This window comes from Tenrec ecaudatus, chromosome 12 (assembly GCF_050624435.1).
Source record: "Tenrec ecaudatus isolate mTenEca1 chromosome 12, mTenEca1.hap1, whole genome shotgun sequence".
Classification (NCBI taxonomy): Eukaryota; Metazoa; Chordata; class Mammalia; order Afrosoricida; family Tenrecidae; genus Tenrec; species Tenrec ecaudatus.
The window spans coordinates 95,080,023-95,092,320 of NC_134541.1; positions in this window are offsets into that span (position 1 = coordinate 95,080,023).

Consider the following 12,298-nt stretch of genomic DNA (forward strand, 5'->3'; position numbering starts at 1 on the left):
AGTAAGGACATCACATGATATCATTTACAAAAGCTTATTTCATTTTAAAGGGAAGAAAAAGAGAAGGTGAACCATAAACACTTTTTTTTTGTGTGTTAACATTAATGCCGAAAAGATTACTATCGAGACCTACATATCATACACTTAGCTCCAGAAATCAACTTGTCTCACATTCAATCAGCCACCAAGTGCCACTGACTGTCCATCGAAACCACTCCACCTGGTCCTTCCCGCCTGCTTCACTTAAGGTCGCTGGGAGTTGGAATCAAATGGATTCTGTTTCATTGCTCCACTTTCCTTCAGGGCGGAATAATTGACATGCAGCCGCACCATCAGCCTCCAGGTTCACAGACAGCTCACTTTGAACACCACCACCAGAGGGCTCTTCACACAGTACAAATCTGATTCGAGGACTTCATGAATACAATCCTGCAGTCATGACTATCAGCCACAGGATAACACCTATTTCCTTCGCATGACAAGCAAAACCCCTGATCTGGGCAACTTCTCCATTATCAGCTGACAACCCTACCACCACGTCCCCCTCGACCACCACCACCACCACCACCACCACCACCACCATCACCACCACCACCACCACCACCTCCACCACCACCACCACACCACCACCACCACTACCACCATCACCACCACCACCACCACCACCACCACGACCACCTCCATCACCACCACCACCACCTCCACCACCACTACCACCACCACTTCCAACAACACCACCTCCACCACTTCCAACAACACCACCTCCACCACTACCTCCACCTCCACCACCACCACCTCCACCTCCACCACCACCACCTCCACCACCTCCACCACCACCACCTCCACCACCACCTCCACCTCCACCACCACCTCCACCACCACCTCCACCACCACCTCCACCACCTCCACCACCTCCACCACCACCACCACCACCTCCACCACCACCACCTCCACCACCACCAAACGTCCTCACAATCACACAGTCAGCTAAGCAAGGTTCTTGCAATTGCCTGAAGTGGCATGATGCTTCACACATCCATGCTTTCCAAACACTGCCATCTGAAACTCTATAACCCCTGCTGCTTCTCCGAGCAAAATTATTCAAGGGCTCTTCAAAAAGTTATTGGAAAAATTCCATTATCATCTAATTCCATTCCCCCACTGAAATTTGGAAGTCCATTCGTATCTCATATGTATCATTCAAGATATAATTCAAACACATTTCCCAATGGAAGTCTTTCCTGACACATTGGATAACAGGTGCAGTGGGTTCAGAACTGAGCTGCTAACCTCAAGGACAGCAGTTCAAACCCACCAGCTGCTCCAAGGGAAAAAGATGAGGCTGTCTGCTCCCATAGAGAATTACAGTCTTCGAAATGCTAAGGAGCAGATCTACTCTGCCCTGTAGGGTCATTATGAGTCAGAATCAACAAGATGGCTGTGAGTTTGTTTGCTGTTGGGATTTTACCATGTGCAGACATATTATCTTTGCCTTGTAATTACAAGACTGTGTTTTATTCTGGGATCCTAATCTAGGTGGGGCCTAGAGGATTTTAGAAAGTCAGTGAATAGAATTCCAGGACTCTTCCCCACCCCCCTTTTTAAATCATTTTATTAGGGGCTCATACAACTCTTATCACAATCCATGCATGCATCCTTTGTGTCAAGCACATTTGTACATTTGTTGCCATCATCATTCTCAGAATATTTTCTTTCTACTGGAGCTCCAGGAGTCTTTTAATCTTGTAAGTTTATGCAAAACTTTGTGTTCATTTTAGATGCATAGTTTCTGGTAAAAGGATCCACTTATTTCATCAAGTTCTTAACAAGAACTTTTATGTTAAAAAGATTTCTTGCACTAAATTGTGGACTTTCTGAGTGCAGGAAACACCACATTCGTTTTTGTCTCCTTTGCTGACATAGCACAGCTCTTAGGTCCTGTGATTGCTGAGTAAATTAGTTATTGAATAAGCAAATGAGTTAAATAACTCATTTTAAAATAATTTATTGCTATGGGCAAGGACAAGTGCTGGATGTAGCGATGATTAAGATAGCCATGGGTCCTGTTTTCATTGGACAGATAATTTGGCAAGGAAGAGAGGCATTAAACAATTTATCAATGCAATTTTTCTTTAATTACAATGGCGAGAAGTACAATAAAAGAGAAAAACAAGCTACTAGGAGAGGGCGGAATGGGGGATTTGATTCAGTGTGGAGGCCTGGGTCGGTTTCAGGAACTGTGATTTTTTAGGCTGTCATGTTTATAGAGTAAATGAATAAACAGTTAAAAGAATAATGGAAAATGACAGGCACAGTTTCTACCCATCCATATGTTGCAAGGTTAAATAGGAGATAGTATAACTTATACATGAACAACAAAAGTTCTGATTTCAAGTTTTATTTTTAATGAGGAAAGAGATTATGAGACAAAGCAGAGTTAGAGTGACTCCTAGCTGAGGTTGCTTGGCTTGAACATTTCTCCAGAAAGTACCTCAGAAGCATCTAATGCCTGAGATTTTATAAACGCTCTCTTTCTCACCTTCCAAAAATATTTTAATGGTTTCTGACCAGATCTGGAAACCGAAGAGCAGGCCCCGGGGCAGTTTGCACCATAAGAAGAGAATTCAATATTCCTCAATTCGTTCTGAGACTGCCCTACAGAAACTCAGACCCATCCTCTTGCCACTCTATTTCCATCTCCGTCTCCATCTCTCACTCTGTTTCTTTGGCTCCTTCCCAGCTCTGCCCTTCAGACTGCTTAAGCGAGCTTCCTTCCACGGTGCCTCAGCTCGCATCCTCTGTTCCGATCGTTCACCCAGGACTGCCACAATCTACACTGTGGTTTCGCATCTGAGGCTGTGGGCATCGCATGTTAATCACGGCTGTTTGTTCGGTGCTTTGTTCATTTACATCTACAGGCCACAGAGACTCATCTGTCAGCTTGAATTCCCATTACACAAAAACCAGGGCACACAAATGAAATTTAATTAAAATAGGCCTCCAGTTTAGATTAATGTGGCAGTCTGCTTCTTCCTACTGCAACCAACCTGCTAAACCCTTCCAGCTATCATCGTCAGCCCCTCTGGTCACATTCACAGTGATTCCTCATTGGTTGTGATCCTCAAAGCCTACATTTTGAAACCACTGGCTCAGTAGGAGAAAGACAGGGCTTTCCGCTCCTTAGATTCATCAACATTGAAAGTCTGGCAAACTCACAAGGCAGTTCTACCCTGTCCTGTATAGGCATAATGGGTCGGCATCAATTCCATGGAAATGAGTTTAGTTTTGGTTTTCTGGTCATGTGAGTTAAGTTGGAAAGAGAAACGTTACCGTGAGAATGAATATTCCAGACCAGAAAGATGAAGATCGTGAATCTCACCCGCTTCACCTTGCCCTTCGCTTGCAGACACCCAGACTCCTCGAGGTCTCTTGCTTATCCGCATGTCAAAGCTTACTTTCGGGAAGGACTCTGGGAGTCATTTCTTCTACGTTGGTGGTTCCCTAAGGAGTCCTGGCGGCGGATGGCTAATCCCATGGCCACGGGTGGAGACCATTAGCCACTCCGAGGGACAAAGGAGGCTTTCTGCTCCCATAGAGATTGACAGTCTGGGAACCGCGCCGGGGCAGCGACTTTCTGTCGCATAGGGTCGCTAAGAGTCGGTATCGACTGGATGGCGGTGAGTTTGTTGATTCTTTTTGGTGGCTCATTGTTTAACTGAGGAAATTCGTCTGTGAGCTAGTCAAACGCCGAGGGTCTCCTTCGTGGGAAGAAGCTGGAGCGACCTGCTTGGGAAGGATGTCAGGGGCAGCCCGTGTGCTTCCTCGAGGCTAGCCTGAGGTGGACTTGACGAGATACCTTGTTTCCCCGGAAATAAGACAGTGTTTTGTACTAAGTTTTGCTCCCAAAGATGCGCTAGGTCTTATGTTCAGAGGATGTCTTATTTTTCCATGAAGAAGAATACGGTACACATGTATTGTTTTATTTAAAGAGACCTCGCACTTCCTGTCTGCTCCAGAGTCCAGAGTTACAGTAGCTTCGGGGACCTTATTTTCTGGGAGGTCTTATTTTCGGAGGGATGCCTTATATTTCAGCGAGAGGCAAACTGTAAGTGGGTTTTCTTTTTGGGGAATGCCTTACTTTAGGGGAGACAGGGTAGCAGCACTAGAGCCTCGGGCACTGTGGGAGACCCACTGAGCTGCTGCTCGCAGGGTCAGAGGTGGGAACCCACTCATCCCGCTAAAGGAGAAACATGTAGCTGGATGCTCCTGTCAAAATTGTAAAGTCTCCAAAACCGAAAGGGGCAGTTCTACTCTGTCGTATGGGTGCTGTGAGTTCGAGTTGACTAAAAAACTAGAGGCTCTTAGGCTTTACAAGTTCAGTGGGAAAGAATACAAGAAACATGACTTCACCCAGGGACAGGTGACCTTAACAGAGAGCCAGGTGGTCAGCTACAGGGAGGGCGGAGTATCATCCAGCATCTCCCTCTCCACTAACGTAAATCTTTTGTGAGCTCCACAACATATTCAGTACCAGACAGGAAATTCTGGGGATGAAAGAGCAGGCGCTCACTTCTTTGGCAAAGCCGACGAAGGACCTGCATTGTGACTCTCACATTCACCGAGGAAAACAGAAAAACGTAGTCGTGAGTCCCAGAATGTAGTGTGATGAAGACTGCAATGTACAGATGAACAGAATGCTACATGAAACCTCTTAGATTTGGTAATGGTATATGTGTACGTATGTGCATTTACAGTGAGTATTCAACAAAACTGCATATATATCATTTGTATAGCTATAAATGATCCACTCTCATTGAGTCAACTCCAACTCACAGTGACCCTCTAGGACAGAATGGGTTCCTTTACAGGTGCTAAGCCTCCTTTTTCTCTCTTCGACTGGTGGATCCAAACGTTGTGGTTAGCAGCCCAGTACATAAGCCACCACACCACCGGAGCTCTGTGTGTTACTGTAATATGTCTGCATGTATGAAAAAACAAGGTCTTACAAAGATAGCAGCTAATGTTGTTTGAGTGTGTGACTGCTGTGTGCCAGGCAGACTGTTTGTATGCTTTAATCCTCACAATAATCTAAGTTGTGGGGAAATTATTTTATTCCATAGTTAAAAGCAAAAAAGCTAAGCATAAACAGTGTCTGTGGTAGTTACATAATCTGGTGTCAATTTAGGATTTGAGAGGATTAAGAGTGAAGGGGTAGAGTCTAGTCTGGCAATCGGGTCATAGTCAATGAGGCCTCTGTGAGAGGCCTCTCCTGAGAATTCTGAAATTCCTAGATTTCCTCCTTGGAGGTGGGAGACTGTCTCTCTCTCTCTCTCTCTCTCTCTCTCTCTCTCTCTCTCTCTCTCTCTCTCTCTCTCTCTCCTCACTCCTTTGGAGACTCTGACAAAGCACATAGCACTATGCTGATAGAGCCCATGCCCAGGAAACTGGAAAAGCCACATGGAGACCCCTGCCAGCGCTGAGATGCTTGCAAAACCATTGGATCCAAAGACTTTCTACCCACTGGCCTGTGATTGTCCTGCACTCAATGTCATTGCATGTGTTCCGTGAGTCTGAAGAGGACTTTATACATTGCTATCAGACATATGGGCTAATATTGGATTTATGGGTTTGGACTGCACTGCATTGGGATGCTTTCTTAACATGCAGTTACCCTTTATATAAAACTCTCTCTTATACACACATGAGTTTCTATGGATTTTTTCTGTAGTCTACCTGGACTAACACAGTGTCCAAAGCCACTCAAGCAGCAAGTGGCAGAACAGTGAATTATCGTCCCACAGTCTAGCCAGATAGCTCCAAACCAGCTAATTGCCATCAAGTTGATTCTGACTCATAGAGCTTCTACTGGAAAGAGTGGAACTGCCCCTGTGGGTTTCGGAGACTGCATCCCTTACCGGAGAAGAAAGCCTCATCTTTCTCCCACAGTGAGACAGGTGGTTTTGCACTGCAGACCTTGTGGTTGGCAGCCCCAAAAGTAGTGGGTTACTGTACCACCCGATATAGCAACAGTGCTCTGCTCCCACAGTCAGCACCATCAGACACTGCACTGGAGAAAAACGAGGCTTTCTATTGCCAGCAAGAGTTAGTCTGGGAAACCCACAGGGGCCCTTCTACCCTGTCCTCTAGGGTGGTGATGAGTCAGAATCCACTCAGTGGCAGGAAGTTTGGGTTCCTGGGGCTGTACAACTGGCTAGCTAACCACTATGTTACAGTGGTCTTCCTGTGAAAGCTGGACGCAGCTTTTCACGCAAACGTTCGCTACCCCAAGTTGATGGCTGACTCCGAGCAAACCTACAAGACGGCACAGAACTGCCTCTATGGGTCCCTGTGGAGACTGTAAATCTTAACAGAGCAGAAAGTCTCATTCTCCCCCTGAACAGCTGGTGGGTTCAAACTACTAACCTCAAGATTAGCAGCCCAATGCATAATCCACTACACCACCAGGGCTCCTTGGAAGAAATCTTTAAGTATTTGAAGTTGGAGCTACTAAAATTATTCAAAGCTCAGTGGGTTATGGAATAAGAGGAGCCCTGGTAACATAATGGGCTATGCATTAGGCTGCTAACCACAAGGTCAGTGATTGAAACACACCAATTATTCCACCAAAGAAAGATGAGGCTGTCTGTTTCCATGAAGATCTGTCTCAGAAACCCACAGGGGCAGGTCTCTCCGTTCGTTCTAACGGGGCACTCTGAGTCAGAATCACATCGATAGCAGCGAGAGTGAGGGTTATGGAACAGCTGTGTGACCCCCTAGGGAGCAGAACTGCACGAGTGATCCTCCCGGTCCCACAGCAACTCGTGCACGGATGCGACCAGGCCCCGCTGCTCCTTGCTCCTCCATTCTCAAGGTCTGCTTCTTCCTGTAGCGTCCACAGCGGGTCTACAGAGCCACCTATTCACTCATAACATGCACGTAGTTGAGAATGGTTACCTCGGTGTTATCACCCAAATAGCCCAAACTCACTGCCATCGAGTGATACTGACCCATATCGACCCCCGATGAGTTTCTGAGACTGTAGCCATTTACGGGAGTAAAAAATCCAGTCTTTCTTCTGAAGAGCTGCTGGTGGTTTCAAACTGTTGACCCTCGGAATCACAGTCCAATGAGTAATCACTACACCACCAGGTTCCAGCCTTAGTATTATATAACCCTTCAATTAAAGTGACTAGCCTTTGTTTTTCTTTGATTGATTATTAGCTAGTTGATGGATTAGCTTCCGATAGGGAACATTGGTTGAAGGGTACCCCAAGTTTTGTTTTCTGTTTTACAAGTAGTTGAGCTCAATGCTTCATGGAATCTGTAACTGTTTTGTTCTCAGTAACTAGCAGTGAGTCCCAGGATAAGGTGTAATGCATCCTCTGTGGAGAAATAGAAAAGGAGACAAAAAGATCTAGAGGGAAAAATGTGGGAAAACATTTTTCAAAGAGAGCCAGGATGCATTAAGATAAGGGGTGGGAATCAGTTAGGTCTAGGAAGTAGCACACATAATTTGGTTCAATTAATGAATTGAGCAAACATTTCTGTGCAGTGCATTAGGCTACTAACCACAAGGTCAGCAGTTGGAGACCACCAGCTGCTCTGAGGGAGAAAGATGAAGCGTTATGTTTCAGTAAAGATTGACAGTCCTGGAAACCCAATGGGGGCAGTTCTACTCTGTGCTATAGGGTCACTATGATTTGGAATTGACTTGTTGGCAGTGGGTTTACTTTGGAAGATGAACTGATCCCATGAGAAGCACTTAAAACAATATGGTCGCCTCACGGCCATGGATAATTAGTAGCATTTTCTTTCCTTGGGAACTCTAGATTCATGCAATAAAGGTCTGTGGTATGGCAGTTTCATAGTTTTTTGTCCACTTGAAGTAAAGGGGTGGGAGTCTAACCTGTCACTCAGGTCACAGCCTGATGGTGCCTCCTGTGGGCATGACCTTCTCCTAAGAAGGGTCCTGGTAACCTCCCCTCTCTCTGCCTTCGCCTTCCTGTTGATGCCACTTGGAGACCTGCACAAGCCCTAGAGATGCATCCACCACCCATGGATCCACAAGACTTTTCACCCACCGGCCTGTGATTTTCTTGCATTCTGCATCATTGCATGCGACTGGGTGAGTCTAAAGGGGGATTTATGGACTAGTATTGGACTTATGGACTTGATCTGGACTGGGCTGGGAATCTTTGTTTGATGTATAATTACTTCTTGATATAAAACTCTCCCTCAGACATATATGAGTGTCACTGGATTTGTGTCTCTAGTCAACCCAGTCTAGCACAGTAGGCTAGCTAGCTATTGAGACATTTGCTTTATACCGTTCTTCCAGGTTCGCAGACAAGAAAACAACCTTTTGTTCTTTTCTTCTTTTTCCTAATATTTATTATTTCTTATATCTCTGACAAACTAGTTCCATCATATTTATGCATTCTAATTTCCACTCCTTTTATTCTTTCCAAATTAATGAAGAAAAGAAAATACATTTGAGATTTGGAGGGCTCAACTCAAACAAATTTCTTAATTTGTAAAGACTTAAATCCTCAAATATGCTTCTAAACTTCCAGTTCTCATAATAACCTGATAAAATGGACTTCCGATTAGCATCAGACACATCCTATTTTTCTTTTCACATACAGAATTCTACTGAGCTACTGAGAAAGTAGTTGCAGTGCAGTGAATTACCTGATATGGCCCTTTTGGTATCTTTTTTTTTTTTTAGCTCTTGCCAAATGACTAGGTAGGATTATGCAAATGTGCGGTGCTGTGGCCCACCAGGGCATGGGATCACTTGCCAATAATGTCAGTAAGGTACATGGCATCCTTGTGGGACTGGCACCATGCAAATAAGACGTCCTTATGTAAGGATTGGCCAGCTCTCCCATCCTGCTATATTTAAAAGGAGAGGGATCTAATTAAACCTACAAAAAGAAGATGCAGGACAGGAGAATGTCCACTGAACCTAAGATTCCTGCACTGAACTTGTTCAAACCAGGAGACAGAGTTGTGACACCAGAGACAGCAAGAGACACGACGCAGTAACAGAAATACCAGCGTGTGACGTCTTTAAGGCTTGTCTTCAAACAACTGCCATCCAAGGGAGGTGTCAGCTGTGTCCACGTGGGAGAACACCACACTGTGATCCAAGGATTGTGAATCAGAAGGTTAAAATATAACACCTTATCATTTGAGCTCCCCTTTGACCCGTTTTATAATTGTTTCCGTTTTTTTAACAAGTGAAGAGGAATACCCGTGGGTCCAGCCTTCAGTGAATTCCCCGTGACCACAGGCGAGGGCTGTAAACGGTCATGCAGAGTGCGCTCACTGGAAGCTGGAGTGTCGCAGGGCACGCAGGTGAAAATGTCGCACCTTGTCATTCCCTCTCCTTTTTGAATCATTTTTAATTTGTTCTAGTTTGAAATATTTTCTGCTCTTTTCATTGAGGATTGTTTTTTCAGTTTTATTTTCTTATTATGGTTGGGTTTGGGGTATGTTTTGCTGTGTATGAAATCTAGCATAGGGAAATCTATCGAGACAGTAAGTGGACTAGTAATTTATTGGAACTATGGCAGGGAGGCTGAGAAGAAATGGGGAACTAATGTGCACAAGAAGGAAGAAAATGCTCTAAACTTGATTGTGGTGATGATTGCACAACTCCTTTTAATGCGATCGAGTCACTGAATTGTATGATCTGTGAGTTACATGCCAAAAAGACTGCCTTAGCATTTGCCCTCTCTTTTGACCCACTTTAAATGTGTTCTAGTCTTAATATTCTGTGCTTTCTTTTTGATTGACTCAAAAGAAAGATGGGGGCTATCTTCTCCTGTACAGAGTTGCTGTCTCAGAAACCCACAGGGACAGTTCTACCATGTCTTATAGGGTTTTTATGAGTCAAAATGGCAAGAAGCTTGTTTGGTTTTTTTTAAAACTGAGGGTTTTCTCTGTTTTATTTTGTTATTATTGTTGTAGAGTAGAGCAGTTTGGTATGTTTTCCCATATATTAAATCCAGGGTAGGTAAATCTATGGAGAGAGTAAAGGGATTAATAATTTCTTAGGGTCATGGCAGAGGAGGTGGGGGGGGCGGGGAAGAAACGGGGTGAAAATGAGTACAAGAAAGGAAAAAATATCCTAAAATTCATTGTGGTGATGGTTGCACACTTCTTTTTAACATGTTCAAACCACTGAATTATATGATGTGTGAATTATATGTCAACAAAGCTGTTAAATTTTTTGATAAATTAGAAAAAGAAAAGGCAGTAGCCAAGAAACCGAAGTGTCCGGAACAGCAGAACCAAGTGCTTGAGCCAGTGGGCTTCCTGGCCCATGTAACAAGAAAGCCAAATGCTTTGGAGCAGGAGGCTTGCTGGATGAGTGGAGTGACCCAGGGCTAGGGTAGGACTGATGGTCTTTGAACTGAGGCTGACCAGAGAAGTGCAGTGTCTTCGGCCATTTATTGACAGAGCGGAGGCAGCTTTGTAGCGCTTGCCCTGCAGGACAGAGGTCAAGGGACTGCAGGGCCTGGAGTACCTGCAGGCCCTACTGAGAAGAGAGCCCTGGTTGGACAAGTGTTTCTTGAGCATTCTTGAACCTTAACTGTAATCGGTTCACTCCCTAATAAGCTCTCCATATGGTAAATATTGTCTATGAATTCTGTGGCCATTTCGACAGACACAGCAGAGACGCAGAGAGTGCTGTGAGAGAGACATTGTGGAAAAAGGTAAAAAAGGTTGGGAGTGGGGCATGTCTGACCTCTGCTGCACAAGAATAAGCTTGGGATTGATACTGATGGTAATGCTCCTCTTCTCCCCTGTGAAGTTCAAGGCAGCTGGAGGCCACTCTGTGTGCTTTTTGAAGTAGTGGGCCAAAAAGGAAACAGACACAGCCACCTATGCAGTGTGCACTGAACACTGAATCACCATAGGGACCCTCGCTGTCATCTCATCCGAACAGGAGAACTGTTCACAGGGACAAGCCTCACAGGAAGTCACAAAGGTTTCAGTGTGTTTCATTTCACGACATGACTTAGGCATAACCTGAAAAGCAGGGAGCACTTCGACTGCATATTAAATACCTTTAATATTAAAAATTATATATCCCTATAGGCTCACACTAATAAGGAGAAGGCGAAAACTAAGTACAAGCAGCTATTTTCAAGTGTTCTTTTGTCTTTGCTTTTTTAAATACTTAATCAGCGCTTCTTTTATTAGTTTGAGGGAACCACCAGCTAGTTGCAAGGAGCCAAGCCAGATGTTTAAAATAAATTGGAGGGAAAAGTAACGGTTGGGGAAAACATTATTTCCCTAGTTCTTTCTGAGCACTGAGAACAAATCTCCACTTTTCAGTGCCAGCGATGGGACAGCTGAGTGTGGCTCGTCGGGAGCAGATGTCCACAGACGCAGTAAGGAGACATTCATTCACTCTCTCTCCTGGGCTGGAGCCTATGGAGTCCGCAGTGGCAGTGATGACCCCCGTATGGAGCTTACCGTCTACTGGGAAAGACTATTGAACAAATGATCGGAAGTGTGACAACGGTGATGAAAGGACAAGGCAGAGAGCTGAAGGTAATGGAATGCTTTAAAGGAGTAGGCACGAACCTAAAGCTTGGTAGTTCAAGTCCATGCAGAAACAACTGAAAAGAAAGGCTTAGAGACCCACTTCCAAACAACAAATGATTGAAAATGCTGTGGAGCATAGTTATAAACTGATGGGTATGCAACCTAAGTCAGAATAGACTCAATGACATAGGTAACTAGTGGAGCTGCCAGACTCTGGTGAGTCTGAAAAAAGTGAAGAAGGCAGTGGAGCTGAGGATGAAGGTGGAGAAGAGAACTTCAGGCATAGACGCCAGATTATAGAATGATCTGATATAAAAAAGAAACTGAGCAGAAAGAGCTCATATAAAAAATATACACACATATATAAGGAAGCATTGCAAGATGGTGATTTTTAAAAAATCATTTAAAAATCATTGTATTGGGGGCTCATACAACTTATGGCAATCCATCCATCCATCCATTGTGTCAAGCACATTTGTACATTTGTTGCCCTCATCATTCTCAAAACACTTAGCCCTTGGTATCAGCTCCTCATTTTTCCTCCTCCCTTCCTCACAAACCCTAGATAATTTATAAATTGTTATTATTTTTTCATGTCTTACACTGACTGATGTCTCCTTTCACCCACTTCTCTGTTGTCCATCCTCCAGGGAAGGGGTTATATGTAGATCATTGTAATTGGGTCCTCCCATCTCCCCCAACTTCTCCTTCCCCTCCTAGTATCACTAATCTTATT